This window comes from Dipodomys merriami, unplaced genomic scaffold (genome assembly GCF_024711535.1).
Source record: "Dipodomys merriami isolate MVZ:Mamm:240054 unplaced genomic scaffold, mDipMer1.0.p SCAF_113, whole genome shotgun sequence".
In the NCBI taxonomy this organism is placed as follows: Eukaryota; Metazoa; Chordata; class Mammalia; order Rodentia; family Heteromyidae; genus Dipodomys; species Dipodomys merriami.
Window position 1 is genome coordinate 2,607,403 of NW_027202416.1, and position 24,420 is coordinate 2,631,822.

The 24,420-nt window shown below is 42.7% G+C and overlaps 2 pseudogenes; both read left to right on the top strand.

The window, feature by feature from the left end:
* LOC138822613 (tubulin beta-2 chain-like) overlaps positions 1-5,497 on the top strand; it is a 138,463-nt pseudogene extending 132,966 nt beyond the window's left edge.
* Positions 5,498-8,240: 2,743 nt separating this feature from the next.
* Positions 8,241-23,577, top strand: LOC138822614 (chromodomain Y-like protein; annotated as a pseudogene).
* Positions 23,578-24,420: the final 843 nt, after the last annotated feature.

A 24,420-nucleotide genomic window follows, 5' to 3' on the forward strand; every position in this document is an offset into this window, starting at 1 on the left:
AGGCATGCTTCCTTAAAGCTCTTTGTCTAACACGATCTCATGCAGACTCCATAGGAGGTGGCATGGCACCAACTATTTCAGGTAGTTTCTTGGAGATAAGAGTCTCCCAGAATTTCCTGCCCCAGCTGGCTTCAATCTACGATCCTAAGATCTCAGACTTTTGAGTAGCTAGAATTTCACCCTTCAGCAACCAGAGCCCAGTTGCATTGCCCTCTTTAAAATACAGATTAAATTTCTAAAAAAAATTTTTTTGAAATTGAAAATTTTAAAATTTCAAAGAGGGATGTTCAGTCACTAATATATATGTGAATAGTCCAAATCACAAAGCATAAAGTGTCTCACCCTGAAATCTATAACACTTCTGGACTTCAGCATTTTGAATATGAATACTTAGCCAACAATAAATTCTTTTTAAGGTTTTTAAAGTAAAAAACATTGTTGTGATGTAGAAAAACCCAATAATAATGTGTAAACACTGCTTTTAAATGATTCATATTGTCTTTCCTAATACAAACAACCTTACTGAAGTCTACAGAGTAGATTTTCAGTTTTTGTAACTGTCAATGTGAAATTCATTTAATTTTATATAAAGAGTTTCCGTTCTACATTATTGTATACAAACAGAATCGTAGATAATTGGTTTTCCTGTGTAATAAACCAATGAAAAAGTGCAAACAAAAGGACAGAGCTATTTAATGTATTTGAGTTTTATGGATCTACATTTGGGGATGTCCTCACCTTGGTATTTTGTGTTAATATTGCTTAAGTAAGATATAAGACTTTAATCTTGTGGTTCCTTGGTTGAGAGTTGTTGTGTGGGATTGTGTCACTCCTATGAACAGTATTTTATGTTGTGTCTTTATTAGATCCTGCATATCAGGCTGGTTTGTTGGAAGAGGCAGAAAAATGCTCTGCTTTACCCAAGATTTTGAGATCCCCCTCCCAGGTTAGTTTTCTGGGAGGGTGATCTGCTTTTAGAATCACAAAAGAGGGGGATGTGGGGATGAGGCTAGGTTCTGAGTAGAGTTGAGGCCTTTCAACAAACAGTAGCTTTTCCCTGGGGCTATTTTGTGATAAAGCTCACAGCGCCCAGCCTGGAGCCATTCTCAGGGTTTCTGTTTTTCAATTGATTGTGGTGGCTGCTAGAGGGAGGGGCAGCCTCTGGCTCTGGTTACCCAGTGTGGCGAGCCACTCCAATGGCTGGCGCCTGAGCTGGGTGACTTTTCCCTGGATGGAGCTGAGTCTGGCAGGTCACTTCGCCGTTAAGTTCTTGTGACCTGCTAAATGACTCGTTTTATTCCAAGGCCTGAGCTGGAGCTAGCAGCTCCTCCGAACTTTGTCGGTATCCAAGATGGAGATCACCAGTGCTGGGGGGGGAGGGGTGGCCTTCCCTCCTCTGCTCCCTGAGAAGGGGTGAGGACGTCGGGCTTGTACTCACGCCGAGTCTTGGATCCTGGGTCGTCTCTGGTCTGCAAACAGCAGGATGAAGATGTCCGCTCCTTGTCGGTTCTTGTTGGTGTTGAGTAGAATCCGCTCGTCGGCTGCGTCTGGCTCCTTCGTCCTGGACTCTCTGTGTCTCAGGTATGGCCCCACGGCGGTGGTCGCCGTCGCGACTCTGCCGCCGCAGCGGCAGCTGCTGGCTGGCTCAGATGTGTCTCCTTGGTTTCCCCTCTCTTGTCTAACTCTCTGTCCTGTGATGGCACACTTGGTGTGATTCTCTGGCTTAGGACTGTTCACTGGAACTCTAAAACTGCTTTCTATTCGAGAGCTTGTTCAGATTCCAGCTTCTCCTCCGCCATCTTCCCGGAACCCCTGCATATCAGGCTGGATGGCCAGTTTTCTTCATGTGATTGTTTAGGAAGGGGGCAATCTCAAACTCATGTTTATATCATTTTAACTGATATCCCTTTTGAAAAATCAGGTTAAATGGCAAATTGCAAGTAATCGCCCAAGGTTGCTCTGAGTATTTGCATACAGGGAAATGTGCTATTTGATAACAATTATTGAAACATTATAACACAAGAAATATGTATTTTATGTATTTCCCTAGGAAAGCATTATACTTGAATTCCTCTACAAAAGAGCCACACCTGGCTCTTTTGTTTTGTTTGTTTTTTTTTTTTCGGCAGTGGCGCTTAAACTCTGGGCCTATGCACTGTGCCCCAACTCTTCTGTTCAAGACAAGCAGCCATACCACTTAAGCCACAGTGCCATTTCTGGTTTTCTATTAGTTTATTGGAGATAAGAGTCTCACAGACTTTCCTGCCGAGGCTGGCTTTGAACAGCGATCCTCTGATCTCCAAATCCACAGTTGCTATGATTATAGGCATGAGCCAATGGTGCTGTGCACCTAGCTACTTTTAATTGGGGAAGGAAAGGGAGAACAACAAAGGAGTGGGTAACAATGTTCAACAATAAATGTTCTCTTTTCCTTACTCATGTAACTATAACTCCTCTATACAGCACCTTTACAATAAAAATAAAATTAACAAAAAAAGAGAAAGGTTCTTGCTGTTAGGCAATGATGACTCACACCAGTAATCCTAGCTACTCAGGAGGCTGAGAAATGAGAATCATGGTTCAAATTCAGCCTGGGCAGGAAAGCCCCTGAGACCCTTATCTACAATAAACAACTCAGAAAACTGAAAGTGGGACTGTGGCTCAAGTGATAGAGTGCTAGCCTTGAGCTGAAGAGCTGAGGGACAGTGCCCAGGCTCAGAGTTCAAGCCCCACCATGAACAACAACAACAAGAAAAGGTGTTGTCATCTTTCTTTTGCCCCATTAGACTCAAAGCCTGATGCTCATCTTTGCCTCCTGAGTAGCTGAGATTTCAGCCACCATGCCCAAAGCAAAGGAATGAAATGCATGGAAATAGACAACTGCAAACGTCCTTAAAGTTGCTGAAGCCTCTTGCATGGTGATTCATTCTCAAGATATCTTTTCTGTTTCCATGTCTGAAATGCTGTAATTTCTGTAATGAATGCTGAGAGCCACTTAGAATCATAAGCTCTGCCCCTAAGTTCCTTGTCAAGTATAGGCCTAAGTCAACTCTTGTTCCCACAGGCAACAAATATGTTCCTCGGGCCATCATGGTGGACGTGGAGCCTGGCACCTTAGACTCAGTAAGATTGGAACCATAGAGTTTCAGACCAGACACTTCATATTTAGTAGGTCAGCATGGTCCATGGAAGATGGCTAACAGGCACTCCTCCTTCCTAACATCCAGGCACTCCAGTTCCCAGAGCTGAGCTGAGCCTTTATCCATCTAGATATCATCCTCACCTAACCTACCTATTTCAGTCCATGGGAGTCATGTCCCTGGCCACTCAATCAGCACAGATAAATGCCAGTCTGCAAACAGCCTCTGAAGGGAATGAACAGCGAGCAGGGAATGCCTCCAACAAGGTTTCAGTGCTGCTGGCCATTTCAAATACCTGGCAATAACAGGGAACCACTTCAGGACACCAGAAATCAAAGCACAGCTATGTATGAGCAAGGTGCAGACACGTGCCTGCAGCTTAGCTTCCCTCTTACCATTCTGTTCTCCTGTTCCTCCTGTGAAAGTAAGTACTTTTCCAGTCTTGAGGCAGGCTCTGTTCATTTTTTTTTTTGGTCGGTCGTGGGGCTTGAACTCTGGGCCTGAGCACTGTAACTCAGCTCTTCAGCTCAAGGCAAGCACTCTACCGCTTGAACCACAGCATCTCTTCTGGCTTTTTCTGTTTATGTGGTGTTGAGGAATCGATCCCACGGCATTGTGCATGTGAGGCAAGCACTGTACCACTGAGACCCCTTCCCATCCCCAGGCTCTGCTCATTTTTAGAAGTACGCACGTGGTTTGGGTTAAAATGTATCTTCCTCCACATTGTCTTTACTTTCTTTAGAACCTGGGTGATTTGTAGGGTCCCAGACACATTGAAAACATTTCCTGAGGGCTAGGAAGGTGGCTCAGCAGTACAGTGCTTGCCTTGCATGCATGAGGCCCTGGGTTCGATTCCTCAGCACCATATAAGCAGGAAAAAAAAAGCCAGAAGTGGTGCTGTGGCTTAAGTGGTAGAGCACTAGCCTTGAGCTGAAGAGCTGAGGGACAGCACCCAGGCCCAGAGTTCAGGCCCATGACTGGACCCAAAAAAAGAAAACATTTCCTTTATTTCACCAAAGTGTATCTAAAATAATAGCCAAAGTTGCTCAGAGGAGCCTATAGTCTGCACAATGTATATAGCACAGTCATTATTCCTGGAGTATGTGTCTTTGTGTCTGATAGGCCAGAACAGGGCAGGCAATAACTGGGCCAAGGGCCACTACACAGAGGGAGCCGAGCTGGTGGAGTCAGTGTTGGAAGTGGTGAGCAGAAAGGTGTGGCTGTCTCCAGGGTTTCTGGCTGCCCTACTCCCTGGGAGGTGGCACCAGGTCAGGCATGGGCACCCTGATTCTCAATAAGATCCGAGAGGAGTTCCCAGACAGCATCATGAACACCTTCAGTGTCATGCCCTTGCCCAAGATGTTGGACACTGGCACCTTAGACTCAGTGAGATCGGAACCATTTGGCCAGAGTTTCAGACCAGACAACTTCATATTTGATATGTCATCATAGTCCATAGGAGATGGCTAACAGGCACCCCCTCCTCCCTAACATCCAGACACTAGTTCCCAGTGCTGGGCTGAGCCTTTATCCACCTAACCCTATCATCCTCACCTAACCCTACAACACCATCTTGTCTGTCCACCAGTTGGTGGAAAATGCAGATGAAACATTCTGCATTGACAACGAGGCCCTGTATGACATCTGCTTTTGCACCCTGAAGCTGCTCATGCCCACCTATGGAGACCTGAACCACCTGGTGTTGGCTACCATGAGCAAGGTCACCACCTGCCTGTGCTTCCCTGCCCAGCTGAATGCAGACCTGCGCAAGCTGGCCGAGAACACGGTGTCCTTCCCCTGCCTGCACTTCTTCATGCCTGGCCTTGCACCCCTGACTAGCCGTGCCAGCCAGCAATACAATGCTCTTTCACTGCCCAAGCTCACCCAGCAGACGTTTGACACCAAGAACACGATGATCACCTGTGATCCCCACCATGGCTGCTACCTGATAGCGGCTGCCATCTTCCGAGGCCGCATGTCCATGAAGGAGGTGGATGAGCAGATGCTCAACTTGCAGAACAAATACAGCAGCTACTTTGCAGAATGGATCCCCAACAACGTGAAGACACTTGTGTGTGACATCCCCCCACATAGCCTCACGATGTTGGCCACATTCATTGGCAACAACACGGCCATCCAGGAACCCTTCAAGCACACTTCAGAACAGTTCAATGCACAAGGCATTCTTGCACTGGTATACAGGCAAGGGCATGGATGAGATGGAGTTCACTGAGGTTGAGAGCAACATCAACGACCCGGTGTCCAAGTACCAGCAATGCAAAGATGCCACTGCTGATGAACAGGGGGAATTTGAAGAAGTCTTGTGGAAGAAGAGGTTTAAGACTTCCCATTGCTAGCAGTGCAACAGGAATGCCAGAGCATGCCTACTGCTTCTCAAATAAATGGTGCTTTCCTGAGCTACTGTTGTCCTGCAGTGGGACCTTGCTATGTATCATCATGCTCAGCCTTCTCTGTCAGGAACTCACTGACGGTGAATGTAAAAATGCAGATTTCTTTTAAATGATTGTTTTAAAACCCTATTTGTATAAATAAAGAAGTATACATTTTATACCCTGAGCCCTTTTTCTTCTTTAGAATCCTTTTTATTCTTTCAGTGTATTTGAAATATAAATTTGGCCAGAAGGATTTAATCTTAGCAATATAGGACTGGTACTGAAGAGGAGTATTAAATTCATGGTTTTTCTGCTATTTTGAAGAAGAGGATGACAAGTGCCAATGTTGTTGTTTTTCCCCCTGGCCCAGTTTTATAGTTTTCAATATCTCGAAAGCATGCAAGTAGCAAAAAAGCAGTTTGAAGAAAAAGAAAACTAGATCCAGATGCTACTTCTCCTTCAGACAACCACAGGTTCTTGTCTCATGTCCCATCAGAGGGATTTCAGTCACATTCCCAGAAACAGTATCAGGAACATTGATCCCTGTGTTTAGAGTTCAATTGGCAATGAAGCAGTGCTCACAGGATGAGTGCAAGTTCCTGGTTGCCAGGGAAGTTTCTCAAGTTGTCTGTCAGCTTTAAGTACAGAAGTGACTCTAGCTGTTTGAGGGAGTGAGAGGCTGAGAAGCTGACCAGTCCCATAGTGTATAAAGAACTGCTTGACACAGTACTTCCAAGTCAAGGACAGGAGGGGAAACATGGCCTGTCCCAATTACCCATTCTCATGTTCATTTTTCCAGCAGTCAAAGCTGTCTGAGGCCCACAGGGTGTTGTAAGGATATAAGGGATGGATGGATCTAGCCTGTTGGGTATGTTTACTTTACATGAGTGAAACAGAAATCTCAATTGCTTAGAATCTACAATAGCCAGGAAGAGGGTAAACACTTCTGTTTTCACTGGAGGCCAAATCAGTCACTGGTTCTTTTTGCCAGAATCTTTCACTCTTCTTTCAGTGAGGCTCTAGGCAGGTTGTCTGTGCCAAGCATTCCTCCATGGCCACCAATAACCTGTAAGAGTACCTTTTTCTTCAGAAACAGGGCTATGGGAATACTGCAACTTATAGAAAGCTCTAAGGAAAAGGTACTTCTGGGTGAGGTGCAAGTCCCTTGTTGCTAGTAAAGTTGGGAGATGGTAAGTTCCGTAAGTTTTCCTCTACCAGGCCTGAGGTTGGGGTAGGGTGGGGAGGGGTGGGATAGAGCTCTTTAAGCCAAGCTGATCTCACTCATTAGAAAGTAAACTGTCCCAGAGAGTGATCTGTGACTAGAAGCAGGTTGTTTTGTGTCCTTGCCCCAGGGAGATCAAAGTGCAAATAGCTTCCATTGTGGGAGTTCTAGGGAGGAAGTGTTGACACCCCTGGGTCTCTAGTCCTAGAACTGACCAGGTTGGATGACCTCAAATCTTCTAAGGCTGCTGGGTCAGAACTGAAGGCAGGCCTGGCCAAGGCACTCTCATTCCTCAGTGGGTTAAGGATTGAGGCCAAGCTGTGATGGAGGCACCACCCATCCTTTCTACCAGTGTTTGACTAAGAACATTTTTGTTTTCTCTTAAGTACTCATTTATGAGTCTTTTCATGAGTCTTTTCTGGTGGCTTTGGCTTATTTCTTTACACTTTTTAAGAAGTAGTTCTTGGTTCATAATTAATGACTAATCCCTCACTCCTTAGAAAACTCCTGTTGATAATTTTACCAGTAGACCAACATGTATTTCTCAGGCATGACTTTTGTTTTCTCCTAGCCAGAGCTCTGCATTCATTGCCACACAAGCTAATGTGGAGGTGATTCCTATAGATAGGTGATTTTTTGTCCAATTGCTAAGTGCAGCATCTCCCTTATTCTCATGTACCTTAGTAATTGTATCAAATACTTAATAGAGTTCTTGACAAGTATGATAAACAAAATTCAGAGGTGAAGATGCAGCTCAGTGGTAGAGTACATCCCTGGCATGCACATGACTCTCAGTTCAGTCCCCAGCACCAAAAGGAGGAAAGGCAACAAATGTTAGGCTCAGGAGAGGATACATTAGAACTCATAGAAAAGCAGCACCCAGATTGGCAATGAGGAATTGTGAAATGAGGGGACATTGGTAGAATATTTGTAGGGGGAAAGAAGAGAGCCCCTTGATATGTGTACCTTTTAGAAAGCAGAGGTAGAAACAGGGAATGAACCTCTGGTAGTCAGCCTAGGCCATGGAAGGAAGAAGCCATGACATGTATGTTAATTTAATGGGACCAGAGTGTAAAGTGGCACTACCATACCAGGCCATGGCCCAACAAGAACAGGTTTGTCAGAAAGACATTCTTGCATTGGAGAGATGTCTTTTGACCACTTTGGCCATGTTAATGATATTTCCTTATGCTGTTTCCCTTTTCCTTCCAACTTGTCGTACCTATAGCAGATCCTGTCCAGGAGACCCGTTCTCTCTAATCTTATTCTCTAAAAGTCTCCCAGTTTATAGGTGCACATATCCTAGACCAAAAAAGTATGGGGTAGATACTCTGTCAGACATAGATTGAAACTGAAAGGTATCTTTGAAGTAGACTTTGACAAGGTTCTGGTATTGACAGTCTTGTGTTGATATGTGCGGTGATTGCAACCAGCTTCTGGTCTAATTCTGAGATGACAGTGGGAGAGAAATGGTGATAGGACATCATGGACCACTATGGTTTCAAACCCTTTGCAGGTACATCTCCATTGATGGATGTGCTATCAGCCAACATACAAATGTCTGTTAAAGGGGTGATGGCCGGGAAAAGGAAATTTATTGGCCACAGATGAGACCAGCCTTTGGACAAGTGGTTGCCTTTCAGTGTGAGGCAAAGAGTACCTACCTATACAGAGATATTTTTCAGGAAGCAAGATGATTCACTCACATCTTCTTATCCACAAAATAATCTGAGAATAACTCTGGAATCCCAGAGGTGAGAGTCATGTGCTTTGCATTTCTACACGACTGCTTTGCTTCATGGCTCTTTATGCTCTTCTGAAACCTCCTTCTGAGCTGGCCCACAATGTGCCCAGGAGGCAGGAATCAAAGGGGACTTGGAAGCTTGGCTGCTAATCACTCTGGCCACACTGACTTGGGGCTGTAGGCATGTGCTGGGGATCTGCTCTATTCTAATGGTATGGGCTCCAGTGGGAGCTTTGGTTCTTACCAGGAGAAGGTAACAGTGCCTCTGTTTTTGAGCCATCTCCCAGGTTAGTATGTCTTTATCTGCAAAGGCTTGAGCTTTGCCATATCTCTCATCATGACAGGTTCTTTCTTTCTTGCTTTCTTGCTTGCTTTCTTTCTTTCTTTCTTTCTTTCTTTCTTTCTTTCTTTCTTTCTTTCTTTCTTTCTTTCTTTCTTTCTTTCTTTCTTTCTTTCTTTCTTTCTTTTCTTTCTTTCTTTCTTTCTTTCTTTCTTTCTTTCTTTCTTTCTTTCTTTCTTCCTTCCTTCCTTCCTTCCTTCCTGCCTTCCTTCCTTCCTTTCTTTCTTCCTTTCTTCCTTTCTTCCTTTCTTTCTTTCTTTCTTTCTTTCTTTCTTTCTTTCTTTCTTTCTTTCTTTCTTTCTTTCTTTCTTTCTTTCTTTCTTTCTTTCTTTTTCTTTATTTTGTTGGTCATGGGACTTGAAATCTAGGCCTAGGGGCTGTCTCTCTGTTCTTCAACTCAAGTCTAGCTTTCTATCACTTGAGCCACAGTGCCACTTCCAGTTTTCTGGTGGTTTCTTGGAGATAAGTGTCTCAAGGCCTTTCCTGCCCAAGCTGGTTTTTTACTGGCATACTCAGATCTCTGCCTCCTGAGTAGCTAGGTTTACAGTCAAGGGCCACTGGTGCCCAGTTTGACAGGTTAATTATTTGCTAAACATAACAATGGCTGCATTCTGTCCTGGGAGAAGTTTCCCTATCATCCTACAACACTGATGGTCTTAGTGTTGTGGCAGAGCACACAGCAAGGGGGCTTTCTATGCATGCATATTGACTAATACCTGAAAAGGCAGCTTGCAAAGGCCAAGGAGATTGTTGTTGAAGAGATTGTTGTTCAAAAGCCCCTAGTGCTAGGAAGGCTCTGGAAATGCATACATCTCAACTTGCACTGGGCATTTCCAAATTTTAAGTTCTAGTGTTGTTTCTTTTCCTTTGTACACAGCTTGAGTAGGTTGTTCCAGACAAGGAAAGCTACCTACAGAAGGTCTGTGTGCTAGCTACACTCATACAGAACAAGCAGTTCAGGGCTTGATTTTTGGTACATTTTTAGACTTCAAGCTCTTCACTGGTGAGGTTTTTTAATGTTTCCAAGATCATTTTAAATGATTTTTTGCCCTCTCACCATATCACTTAGGTTTCTATCCTAAGCTAAATCAGCAACAACAATAACAAAAACAACAGACTGGACTCACTTGTAAAGTAGTTAAAAGTGCCACCTGCTGTTCAAACTGCAGAAATACCCATTTCTTGTAACCTTCAGAGAAACAAAGGCTTTCTTTTTATTATTATGATTATTATTGTGAAAATACCATACAGAGGGGTCTTTAAAATGCTTATAGTAGTCTGTACCCAAAGTGGTCCTTATCATTGGAACTTATGGTGACTTCCCGGTGATAAAAGAAGTCCTGAGTGCCCTGAAAACAGCCACTGCCAATGACAGCAGGTCTATCTCAGTGCACCCGGCAGCATCTTCTATTGTGGCCTGGACTTAATTTACTTCATAGACCATCTCACAGATGATAGAAAGAGAAAAGGCACCAAGATGGCAGATGCAATCAGGTTTGCAGAGCCAATGTGTTTGCATCGGGGTTGGGGTTAGTTTTCCAAGTACTAGAACTGAAGATCACAGCCCTGCATAGGCTTCAATGTCAGTCATTTAAGTGAGTTGACTCAATTAACTCATCTGCTCTTTCTATGAGTCTGACATTAATGACTGCTTATCAGAGGCCAACAACTGAAACCCAGCAAGTGCTCGGCATGTTGGATAAGAGTGCTGTATAGATAATGTACAGCTGCATGGTACTTGTGCTGTACACTTCTCCTATGCTTCCCCGAATTCTAAATATTTCTAGTAGAGAGGAAAAAAGCTGAATCAGCTAATGAACACATCTTACATCTGTTGGGTTGTTTTAATAGTACTATGGTTTGATTGGACTCAAAGCCTCATACATGCTAGGCATGCATTCTACCACACCTCCTGCCCCCTTCTTGCTTTAAGTATTTTAAGTAATTTTTGGGCTTTGCTCTTCCCTCACATACACCTCCCACAGAGCTGGGATTTCAGGAATGAACCACCTAGCCAGAATAATTTGTTGAGATAAGGTCTGCTTGCTAAAACTTTGCCTAGACTAGCCTTGGATCTCAGTCCCCCCCATCTCTGTTATTCCCCAAAATAACATACCTATGGTTTGAAATATTATAATCCCATTATTATTCTGAGTTCTCAGATGTGGTGCTAGAAGGCATTGCCTTCTTACTTGACTTGAAATTATAAACCTTCATCAGTGGACATAATTCTGCTCTAGACTATCAGAACCTCATATCAAAGTGTAGACACTGCTCATTGTTAAATCATAGTTCAGGATATGTTGCATGTCTTTAAGCCTCACTTTTTACACACACACACACACACACACACACACACACACACACACACACATGCACACACATACACACAAACACACACACATACCATTGTCTTCAGTGGTGACTTTGTACATCTTCTGTGAGACCTCCTGAGTCCTCTCTTATGCATCTTAGAGCTTTTCTTACCAATCTTGCTGCTCTCCAGTCTTCTCCCTCCTCAGGTGTCCAGTCTCTGCCCTTGACAGTGGCTGAGGCTTGTAGTACTGGGATTAGAGAAAGAGAAAAGATAGATACAGATATTTAAGTAGAAACCTCATCTCTTGCACTTTTAGGTGATTTTAGATGCTTGTTTTCATCAGATCCTCACTCCTATTACTTCTCCCAGCCTCCCAATGCCATGTCCTTCTCCTGGATTCCACAGAAGGCTCAGCTGATATTATAGGAAACTGAAACATTGTGCTTCTGTTAAACCTGCATTGCTGCTGCTTTGAGTAAATGTATTTTTATCAGCAATAATTTTGCTTAATGGAATATGGGAGAATCAGAAAAAACTACTTATTTAAAGCAGTTTCACTTAACCTTTCTCTTACTCAGTTTATTTAAATTAACTTTATATGCCTATGAGGGATATTACACAAAACAATCTTTCTATGTATTGTATTTTTGCTTGTTTCTGTGGTATCATGACTCAAATTCCTTAAACTTTTTGAGGCAAAGATCTTCATTGTGGCAAATATTCAGAATGGAAGGAAAGGGAAGTCAGAATGGAGATCAATTAACATCTTACATCATCCCATCATCCACTGTCCAGGGCTGCTATTTCCACTATTGGAATTGATGATACCCAGTTTGCAGATTCATTGTCATGAAATGGCCCTTACATCATTGATAAAACTGAGTATTTTGGGTTCCCTTTATAGCATTGGACTTTTGATGTCTGCATACTATGTGTCTGAAGGACCCAAGAGCAAGCTTATCTCCACAGAAGTGAGGTCTCCTCTCATGATAGAGTGAGATAATGTGCAGACTTTCCAAAGGAAGAGGCTATTACTCAGCACTCCTATATTACAGGATTTGGAGAGAGAACAAAACAAACCCATAAACTGGCCCTAGAACTTGACCTCTTCCTACTCATTCCTTTCTTCTTCAGATAATAAAGTTGAGTAAGCTGAGGAAGGAAGCACACTACCTCCTAATTCAAATTTTGTTGCCTGGTTTCCCCAGACAATTCCTACACCCTTCCATGAGGGTGTGACCTAACATCTGATCTTGTCAAGTGTCTTCTCAGAAGGAATTCTATTGAATAATAATGTCTTCAAAAACTAACTTTGTGGAAAATCTTTCCTTTCCTTCCATATCTAAGACAGCCTTTAACTCAGTTCACAGATAATCCAGTGGGAACAAATACAAATTGAGTATGCTGCATTGTACACCTATTAATGTTTATGGGCTTTAATATTAAGTTTTAAAAGATAAGTATAAAAACCAGGAGCCTGCTGGTTCATGCCTGTAATCCTAGCTACTCAGGGTGCTGAAATCTGAGGATTGTAGTTTGAAGCCAGCTGAGACAAGAAAGTCCATGAGACTCTTATCTCCAATAAACTACTAAGAAAAAGCTGGAAGTGGTGTTGGGATTTAGTTGGTAGAACACTAGCCTTGAGCACAAAGAGGCTCAGAGACAGTGCACAGGCCCTATGTTCAAGCCCCATGGCTAGCAAACACAACCGCATGTATACTTAACAAAACTGTACACATTTCCTCTTTAGGTCCATCATGATCTCCTACCACTAGCCACACTGCTAGTACATGATGGTACAGCTTTGTGGACTGGAGAGGTCTCTCCTGACAGGTTATTTCTACAAAGATTTGGTGGGTGGCTGTGTTTTAACAAACTGAGTTTCTGTTCAACTCATGTTTACAAATGAGTTTACACATCATCATTGCACCCTTCCTCTGAGCAGGGCTGCTGATGAATTTAGCATGGACCTCTGAAATAGAGACATAATTTCATTTGACATTATTATCATTCCAGGCAAAAATTGAAATTCCAGTTATAAAACAATGTATCAATCCTATTGAAATCCTGGTATTGATTTTCCTCAAAGACTTTGAAACCAGAATTTTTTTTAATCTTGAAAATGTAGTACAGAGGGGTTACAATTACACGAGCAAGGTAATGAGTACATTTCTTTTTTGGGGGGTGGGGAGTCCGGTCGTGGGCCTGAACTCTGGGCCTGGTCGCTGTCCCTCAGCATTTCACCTCAAGGCTAGCTCTCAACCACTTGAGCCACAGCACCACTTCCAGCTTTTTATTTCTGCTTCTGTGGTGCTGAGGAATCAAACCCAGGGCCTCATGCATGCAAGGCAAGCTCTGTACCACTGAGCCACCTTCCCAGCCCAAATGAGTACATTTCTTATCAAGCATTGTTCCCTCCACCTTTGTTTCCCTTACCATCCCTTCCCATCTCCCTCCCCATACCACGCCAGAGTTGTAAAATTCATTTTTCGACATAACATCTTGTACATCTCATTGTTGCAATGGGTTCACCTGTATCCCTGTTTAAACAATTTGTTTTTTTCCCTTCCCCTCCACAAATTATAGCAACATCAAATACAGTGAAAACAGGGATTATACTGAGGAGGAGGGACATAAAAAAACACAAAGCAATCATCTTATAAATATGTTTAAAACAATAGCAAGAAAGAAAAAATATGAGTCCTTATCTTGGGATTCATTTCACCTAACATCAACTCCTCTGAACATTTCTGCTTGTCTCAGACATATACTAGTCATTGCAAATAAGGGAAACCATGGGACCTGTGTTTCTTTGGGCTTGAGATGAGAATTTTTTATGTATGTACAAATATATCATGGGAGAAGCATGGAATCATGGACAGTTTTTTTATTCTTATGTTTTCATGTACCAGAGCTTTATCGTTAAACTCCATTGTGAGCTTTCAAATAATGCCTTGGGCCATCTCATTTAGAAACCTTAGATATTAGTGTGGCTTATTCTTTTAAAGGATCAATTCTTGCATAATGCAAAACATTACTTACCTTGGGGGCAATTGGCAAGGCTGAGATGAGGTTGGCCTCACCTAATGGACTACACCTCACACCAATTGCTGGAATCCGCATCTGCAAGCCCTGTTCTCCTGTGTTCCTTACAAACCTCCCAACCTCCCTCCTTACAATATAATCTAGCTGGAAGCAGTGACTCACATCTGTAATTCTAGCTACTCAAAAGTCTGAGATACATCCAGAGGATTTGTGTTAAGACCAGATCAATTAGAAAAGTCTGTTAAAATTGAGCCTCCAATGATTAGTACAAACAGTACTGAAAGTGTGATTCAAGTATTCAAGTGCCAGCCAACTAAGCAGAAGACCCTGAATTCAACTGCAGGACTTGCACAGGGGTGGGGGGGGGAGGGAGGGGGAGGGGAGATGCAGCACTATATTCCATCTTGATAGTATTCAGAGGATGAGGAACTAGTAGGAAGTGCCTCAATAGCTGTTGTCAGTCAAGCTCTGGCTTAGAACTCTGTATATGAAAAGTTTTAGTTATTCTTCAATGGTCAGGCTCAAACTACCTATACAAAATCACTTTATATGTATGTAGGTATAAGTTTATGCTTTGATCTACTCTGTGAAATCAGAACAAGAGACTACCTCTGAAAACAGAATCAGCTGTATGGTGGGGAGGAAGAAGCAGATTCCCTATATAGTATAGCATCAACCTCCCTGGAACTACAAAGCCTATAAAACAAACTCCAGCACAGCATTGGTTGTGTTTTATGGCAAGTTCTTGTCCCCTGCAAAGGCCTCCCTCTCCCATGTCTGCTTTGCTCTCCAATTTCCTGTGGCAATAGCATCCAACAACACATAATGGGATACAGGCATTGAGATGCTTGCTGATCTTTATTTCCAACCTTATGTCTTAAATTAGCTTATCTCCATGTCCATAAGTTAATTTAGTCCAGTTTATAAGACCTAAGAAAATACGTGTTTCCAATTCAATGTGTAAAGTCTTCTTGCAGGGGCAGGTTATATCCCTTAGTCAATAACCCTTCAGTCAGTACCAGACAATCTTAGTGCCAAGTTCACTCTGAATTTTCCCTTTTCTTGGATACAAGAACTCCCTAAAGTCAGTATGATCCTTGGGTCTTCAATGAGAGAAAGTTGGAAATGCTATATGCAATAGTCAGAGTGGCCAAGAGCCACTGTAAATATGAAAGCCCTTCTGGCTATGTCACCTACAACTGGTGGTAGCAGCGACACCTGTGTAATATCCAGGCTGTAGGTAAGCCTTTACAACCTGCAGCAGGTAGATCCACAGTCTACCTTTTCTGGGAGGAGGCTTTTTAAGAAATCTTAATTTTTATGATTTGCATAGTTTCTGCTTGGCAACTTCCAATCTAGAATAGATTTTTGTCATCTGCTCACATATGCAATGTTTTTACTTTTCCCTGTGTACTTTTTTAACTTTAGAAACTTAGTAAATACTTTCATCCAGTTTAAGAAGCCTAATTTTGTAGCAGTAAAAGGCCCAGCCATTGGACTAGGAGCATCCACATGGCCTCTTTGTGATGTGGTTTGGACTAAGGAAAAGGCTTGGTTCCAAACACCTTGTACCCCCATAGGACAGAATCCAGATGGCTGCTCTACTGATATCTTTCCCATGGATATGGGAGGCACATCTGTGAGCACCTTGGTTAAAAACTTATTTTAGACAATGTCCTAAGAACCTGTGCTTTGGGTGTTGTTTCACTCAGGGTATCTTGTGTGTTCTCTGGGGACATTTCATCAAACCCACTTGGTTCATGTAGTGCTGTAATACTTCCCAGGAGAAGGCCTTTCCTCCCATGAGGAGCCTCCAGATTTACCTAAATCACACTGATACCCAGTTTTCAATCAAGAATTTTCTTTTACTTCACTTTAAAATCTGCCCTTTTAATGTAGCAGTGGGAGGCCATGCACTAGTGGCTCACACACTAGCCTTTTGGGAGGCTGATACCAGAATTGCAGTTTGAAGCCATTGTAGGCAGAGAAACCCAAGAGATTCTTATTGCAATTAGCCTGGAAAAAGCCACTAGGGATCAGTGGCTGGAATGGTAGAGTGCCAGCTTTGAACAAAAAAGAGCTAGGTTAAGAGCCAAAGGCCCTGAGTTCAAGTCCTATTATACACAATATCCCCTGCACCCGTACCCACACACCTTCCCCAACAAACACACAAAAGCAATTAGGGAGCAAACTTGCACAAATAAAAGAAGCAGGGAGAGGGGTTCAGTATAATTTTGTGGCTCATTTTTTCACTATTTAAATTGGTCCATTCATGATGAGAGATTGTGTTTGTGTTTTCTCAATTACATATACCTTGTTCCTTAGTTCTAGAGACAGACTGAGAGTGTTGGCAGAGAGGAGAATCCACAAAGATTGAATTCTGTTGAAGAGAGGGACTGGATGTCAGATTGGATAGGGGACAAGTGCAACTCCTCCAGCTCCACCACTGAGTGTCCCATAGTTTGACCTGGCCAATTGGCATGATGCTGTCTTTGTACCCATCAGTGTGGGGAGTTCAGGAAGACCATTGTGTCATGGAAAATGACTGTAGCTGAGGGAGTTGCGGAAGGAACTGACAGCCCACAGCTGAAGTAACAGGATCTCCCTTTGGGGTTCACAGCTAAGTTTACTTCCTCATGTAGAAATATCCAGTATCCAAGGGTATTACTTCCTTGGGGAGCCTACAATGAGGGGAGATAGTACAATTTCAGGCAATCTTGGGAGCAATTAGAGTACAATGAAGAAGAAAATGTGTGTCTCCTCTCTGAAATTCCAGAGGGTAAGAGTAACTGAGGAGAGGAAGCTGTCAGTCACTGCTGAGTTGGTAGGGTTGAGAAGGAAGGCACATTGGAGCTGGGAGTCACATGTGTAATCCTAACTATTTAAGATGCTGAGATTTGGATGATCATTATTCAGGGCCAGCCCAAGCCAAAAACTGGGTGACATCTCCTCTTAAGCTATCAATTAATATCAACTTCACTACAACAGGAAGCTTAAAATAGGTGAGTCCAGGCCCAGGCATGTACCTGGATAGGAAGCAAGACCATAACTAAAAAATGACCAGCACAAAATAGGCATATAGCTCACCTACCTAGCAAGTACAATACTCTGAGTTCTAACACGAGTACCATGAACAAGGTTAAGCATGGTGACCTCGGTGCCCCAGTGTGATTCACTGAGATTGCTGCAGCATCTGTTGCTCTGTAGGCTCCTGCCAAAGAGGAACAGTCCATCGACATCCCTCAATCTATGCCTACCAAGACAGCAAATGCTGAGCAGAACCCCTCACGATGGCCAAGGATGGAGGTTTAGTTGGAACTTTGGCCCCTCAAAGGGGAGGAGAGCAACGATCTGCAGGACCAGATGGACTCCTGAGTGAGAGAAGGGCAGAAGGAGGCAATGTTGAGGTTGGTACGGGGTTTGTGTTTAATGACTAATATGGCTTCAGTGGAAATGTTCTGACTTTGATTAACATGTTTTATGACATGTGAATCAAGGGAGAGCTAGGGCAGTGAGGGAAACACACTTGTGTAAATTTTCCATAGGTTGAAACTTACTCTAAAGTCTAAGTTGTTTTTGAAAACTGAAATGTGGAGAAGTTGATAAAAGAGCACAGCTGCCCAGTACTGGCACTGTTCTCTGTAGATTTACCTGCCCTATCCATCCCTCTACTGGTGGGTACTTGTCCCCAGGGTGCCTCATACCCCATCCCAGTGTGCTGCTCAATCCAGAACAGCTGCTGTTGGGCAGGGAGGATCAGGAAGCCCTGATGCACTCATGTGCCAACAGTGCCTCCTTCCCTTGGAGGCACAACACAATCCAGAGCTCTGCAGCACCCTATCATTGCTATGAATTGGAGTCTCCAACACTTGGGCTTTGCCTGCATTATTCCCCCACACCTCCAGACCAGCCTTTTGGGGACTTCTGAGACCTGGAGGATAAGAAAGGGAGGCCTGGAGGCAGCATCTCTTCCCATTGGAGCACTGAGTTTGCCACAAGGACCTAACAGGCTGAGAATCTTGGGAATGAACAATGCAGGGTGGCTAAACTTTGATACTCTCTGCTAACATGCCAGGCATTTACTGACATTTATATTCTAGCCCTCTGTGTCCACCAAACCATGGCCATTTGGTGTGTGTATATGTCTGATAAGTCAGAAAGTGATTGCTAGCAAACAAGAATGACCAGTGCTAATGGGTTCATATGGTTGACTGTACTGGCCCTTTATGAGAGATCTCTGGTAGATCTGAATGTGATGTTGCAGTTGACAATTCTTTCCATCAACCCATCCCTCTATTTATCATTCAATTCACATCCTACTCCCTACTTTTCCAGCTCTCTGACCAGCAGTCCAGGTTAACACTCAGTACTGTTCAGCCCCAATACTTTGACATCAAGTAGATGACCAGTGCAGTCCCATTTGGGGTTATTTTCCTCTTCTTGTCACTATAGGATGATACTGTAAGGAAGTGGCCAGTCCCCTCCTTGGTTTGCATACCCACACTGTCTGACCACAACAAATCAATTTCTATAAGCTCATAAGTTCTTAGTAAGTATGAAGGTGTCTTCTCAGAAATTGCATGCCATGTTTTAGGCTCCTGTCTTTATTCACCTGTAGTCTAGCATACCTTCCTTGGGCAGATTACTGAGTTTTTCTGAAACTTTGCCAGCAATTTGAGAAGAGTAAGGGTTGGACTCAGGTCTCAGCCTCCTACTTTCCTGATATCCAGGAGTCCTACACGTACAAGAGAGTATTCTGCCCTCACCTGGGATGTCCATGTTTAGCACATGATGGTATCGCATCAGGTCCCATAGCGGTCCACCTGGCATTCAAATGCTTTTTTGTCCATTTTACTATGCTGTGTCCACCTATCCCTACCTGATTAAGGGTAGATCTTTAAGCTCATTGTGAGTTATTACTGAAGAAGGTGACTTGCTAGCAATTAAATGCTAATTCTACCACTAAAGAATCCTTATTTCCAGGAAAATGTTAAGATCATTGTAAACAATAATCTGGGGGAATGTGTGGAGGTGCAATGGTATGGGAGGATGAGGGTCAACTAGAGGAAAGACTAAGTAAATATGGATAGGTAAACACCATCTAACCAAATGGCATTTTGGAAGTGGAATCTTTGTAATGAATGTTGACAGTGGTAGAATTCTTGATGGCTCATTGTGTTTGGAAAGATAAAAATTGGTTTGAAGTCTCTGCAACATAAGCACGTGCAACTTAATATTATCAGTGTACACAACAAGTGCATGAGTACGTGAAGTTGTACACATACACACACATACACAAAGTTGGAATTGAAGAGATGTTATTAGTACAGACCTGGGACTAAAGGACCTGTGCTACAAGCAGCACAAGGTGACCTATACTATGACAGCTCTTGCTCATATTGTATGCTCACCGTAAGCCATACTTCCAGCCCTTCTTTTGCGATTATTTTGAAGGTGGGATCTCAAGACTTTTCTGCTTAGGCTGGTCTCAGAGCCACCATCCTCCAGATTTAAGCCTACCTATTAGCTAAGATCACAGGTATGAGCCACCAATCCTGGCCCACTGATTGTGTGTTTAAGTGGAAAATGGTTAACAGGGGGCTGGGAAGGTGGTTCAGTGGTAGAGTGCTTGCCTTGCATGCATGAGGCCCTGGGTTCGATTCCCCAGCACCACATAAGCAAAAAGAAAAAAAGCCGGAAGTGGCGCTGTGGCTCAAATGGTAGAGCACTAGCCTTGAGCTGAAGAGCTGAGGGACAGCGCCCAGGCCCAGAGTTCAGGCCCTACAACCGGACCAAAAAAAAAAGAAAGAAAAGAAAAGAAAAGAAAATGGTTAACAGCCTTGAATCAGTCATGTCATTCACACTCTTGGCAAAATTCAGGAACTCCTTTTATTGTCTTGCACATCCAGTCATTTGGAAAAGTGAAAACACAAGTCAGGAAAGACTCCCTAGTAACAAACAGATGTGTATGGAGCTAGCTGGGAAGATGGACCACCATGACAGTGTGCTGGCTAGAGACAGATGGCTCCAGTTAGACCAGATGGAGAGAACCAGATAAGGGCATGAATAGAATGTAATGGAAGAGAAAGATGTTAGAGCTATTGGCTGACTTTCAAAGGGCAGAAAAAAAAAGAAGTAATGAGACTAGGCATGGTGGTACATGCCTATGATCTGCATACAAAGGTAGCTTAGCCCAAAGTCTTACTTAGATTAGACCCTATCTCAAAAAAGAGAAGTTACTGAGAGAACAGAGTGGAACCACTATCACTGAGTTATCTGGACCTGAACATGTTGGCATATACCATTGAGAATATACTTCTATTGGCTAGCAGGACTAGGCTGTGGCTTCCCTACTATATGTTGAGAAAGAAAATGATGCTCTAAGATGGGAAAATTCAGTGGTCCTAGGGCCCTTCTCCTTTATCCACTCTCACTTGTCTGCCTTGAAGAACTGACTTAATATAAAGAACAAGGTTTAGTGAGATTTCTGATAAATGTTTACTTATAGTAGATCCTTTTCCCCCCAGGAGAGGCTGCTTAGTCAACCTGTGGATTAGCAGAACATTCCACACTCTTCAGATGCTTATGACCTGTCCAAGACTGTGCTCAAATGCCAGCCTCACTTAGGGTGATGTTCAGAACCTTGCAAGGCTTTCTGCTGAGGAACAGGTCCCCTGCCACTGTGTTCATCCTTCTTGCCTCTCTTGAAGGGTGGTGAGTCAGCCATACCTGTGCCCTCCAGCATTAGCTCGTGTGCTATGTGCACTGCGTGGAAGTAAAAAAGCAGTGGAAACTGTAGTGTCCTGTGGGCAATTTTCATGAAGATTTCATTTCTTGAGAAGGGAGACTCTACCCACTGCTTGTTTACCTGGAGCCCAGAAGCTCTGGGTCTGGTTTTCAGCACTGCCAGGGAAACACAGAAGGAAGTCATCATTTCGACCCATTCTCCCCTCCTCACCCTGCATGAGCATCTGGGAGCCTGTTGTTGGAATGGTAAATCCAGACACTTTCCTCTGAAACCAAAATGAAAACCTGGGACAAAATTAAAGTCAGTGTAAAGTGAATAAGCATGTATCGATTTATACACTATTACATGTAAAAACAAAAGAATGTTCACTTCCTTCATGCAGTCATTCGAAGTCATGTGTCAGACTCACTCAGCATGGCAATAATTTTGGGAACATCAAAGTCCTGGCTGCTTTGTCTCTTATAGTTATATCCACATGGTGAAATGTGATATCCAGCAGTAATAGCTTAGCCATTAGAACATGGGCTCTGTCTCAGGAACAAGTCACTTTTTGTAACTCAGAGAGGAAAAGAAACCCCAGACAGCCATTCTATGGCTGGCTCACTTCCATAAGATTAACAATTACTTGGCCTTATTTATGGCTCATTTTCTTGCATATGAAGAGTTCACACATGGGAGCTGGCTTTAGAGGATAGAGTGCAGATAAAGGAAGTTAAAACAATAACCTCAAACACAAAGTAGACCTTTTCTAGTTCACATTTTTGGAGTCCATATGATTCTGAATGAGGTTATGTCTTTCTCATAATAGCTCAACCCATCTGCCCATTGGATCATGACTCTACACAATTCATAATTAGTGTCTACTAGCACATGTGTCACAGGATCTGGGGTTTGAGAGTAACCATCCTCATTGTTGACATTGGGGGATGAGGCTCCCTCTGTCTGCTTGCATCATGTTTCACATCTCAACACTCTCCTTCCTTTCAGGCCAATGAAATGATGCTCAGTGGTTGGAAGCTGACCTCACAGGAGACTTGTGGCAAAGGCCTGGTCTCCCAGGTTTCTGGCCAGGGAAGTCATGGTTCTAGTCATGGAGCTTGCTTCCTGTAATACAGTTGTTCATGTAGTTGTTTCTTTTACATGTTAGTTTTTAAAAAAATAAAACCTTGGGTTGGGAAGGTGGCCTAGTGGTAGAGTGCTTGCCTAGCATGCATGAAGCCCTGAGTTTGATTCTTCAGTAACCACATATCCAGAAAAAGCTGGAAGTGTTGCAGTGGCTCAAGTGTTAGTATGCTAGCTTTAAGCAAAAAATGCTTAGGGACAGTGCACAGGCACTGAGTTCAGGCCCCAGGAATTGCAAAAGTGAACAAATTGTCGATCAGCTTTTACCACTTCAGGCCATAAAAAAGGGTACCAAGGCTCAGGACTGTTGCTACAAGAGTTCATGTCTTCCCACAAACAGAGGGATAAGGCTCCTGTCTCTCACTTTCCAGTACCCAGAAAACCCTAAAATGGTGAATGGATCAATAAAATGTGGTATACATGTATGAGGTTACACACATATATATATATATGTATGTATGTATGTATGAGGTTGCATACATATATATATATGTATGTATGAGGTTACATACATGTATACCACATTTTATATACATATATGTATATATAGATATAAATATATATACATATATATGTGTGTATATGTACATATATACATATATATAAATGTATGTATGAACACACACACACACACACACACACACACACACAAACAGAGAGAAATCCCACTCATCCATCAGAGAGCATGATAGACTACCATTTGTAATAATGTGGAAAGACTGGGAAAGAATTATATTATGGGAAGTAATCCAGACCCAGAGAACACAAGCTGCATGGTTTCCCTTATTTGTGGCTGCTAGAATGTTCCAATAAACCCAAAAGCAAATACATTCAGTTGTATGCTAATAGTTACAGATGAATTAACTGAAGTATAGTAGACTCAATGAAGAGCAGAAATAGTGTGGTATTTTTTCCTCTAAAGAAATGTTTAATGGTCTGCCAAGAAAACAACAACTCTCAAAGTTTGTCTGGCAATCCATTCACTTGTTAATAACTTAGTAATTAAGGATGCTCTCACCAGAGTGGGCAAGAATAAACGTAGTAGTCACACACATTTTAGTGACTAAAATTCCAAAGCTTACTGACATCACAAATAAATGTATCATGTTTAAAATTTTAATCTATTTCTATTTCCTGACTTGCCACACCAAGAATTATTGTCTTACAAGGGAATATGAAAATAAAAACATCCATTTGTGGAAATGAACATGAGATTAGTTGTTCTTTCTTAGAAGTTTGTCTCAATGAAAACAAAGAATTAAAATTAAATGCTGAGGAAAATAAATGTTATTACTTCATTATACCATAAAAGAATGTAAACTGTGAGCAAGGTAAATATGACAGGCAAAAATAAGGCAAATAATAGAGTTTCAGTGAAGTAAATTTCTTTTTTCTCATTGCTATCTAAAACTCTCCATCTCTGTGTTCTTCTAGTACACAGCTGAGAATCTTGCAGACCTCTTAAGGACCAGAGCAGAAAGGACAATCTCCACACAGGCCAGATGAACACAGTGAGTTGACAAGTACCCAAGGAGTGGGTGTTTCAATATGGAAAACTGTTGGAATAATTATTGTTTCCTCATAATCCAGACAAATGTTCACGCCAAGGTCCAAAAATGTCGAAGTCAGGCTTATAAAGGCCACAGGTGAAAAAGAAATAATCTAACATGGAAGTTAAATGTTTCAAACAGGAATGTGGTAATGCATGACTGTAATCCTAGAACTCTGGAATGTGAGGCAGGAGGATCTTCACTTTTAGTCCAGCTAGGCAATAAAGTCAGGTCCTGCCTTAGGAAGCTCAGGTTTCCTACTATCACTTGCCAAAGAATAACTACTTGCACTAGAAGCACCATCTGAAATTTCCATGGCACCCTCTCCATCTTCACATTCACTGCCTTTACTGGTTTCTTCTCTGTCACTGTCCATTTTCTAGTCAATCAACTGCAGTTCATCTCCCTTGGCCCTATCTTCTTTCTGTACACAAATTGTTCCTGCCAATAGTGCCAATCCCATTGTTTCTCTGTATTTTAAACAGTGTCCTATCTTCATCTGATTGATCATTTTCACTGGATCTCCATGGTATACTTGTGAGCTCAATTACTAGATGTGGTTGTTTCTTTGGTCTTGGAGATAATTCAATATTTCAATAATTCAATATTTCAGATGTCTTGAAATTCCTCTCCAAACTTGAGCCATGCTTCAGAGAGGGAAGCATCAGCTGTGCCCATTCTCCTAAGACTTGTTCTTCTGACCTGTGGTGGACTCTTTTGAAAAGGATGGGTACTCTATGTCCCACTTCCTTTTCCACTTGGATCTGCTGGTGCCATCACCAGAGACATAGTATCAGCC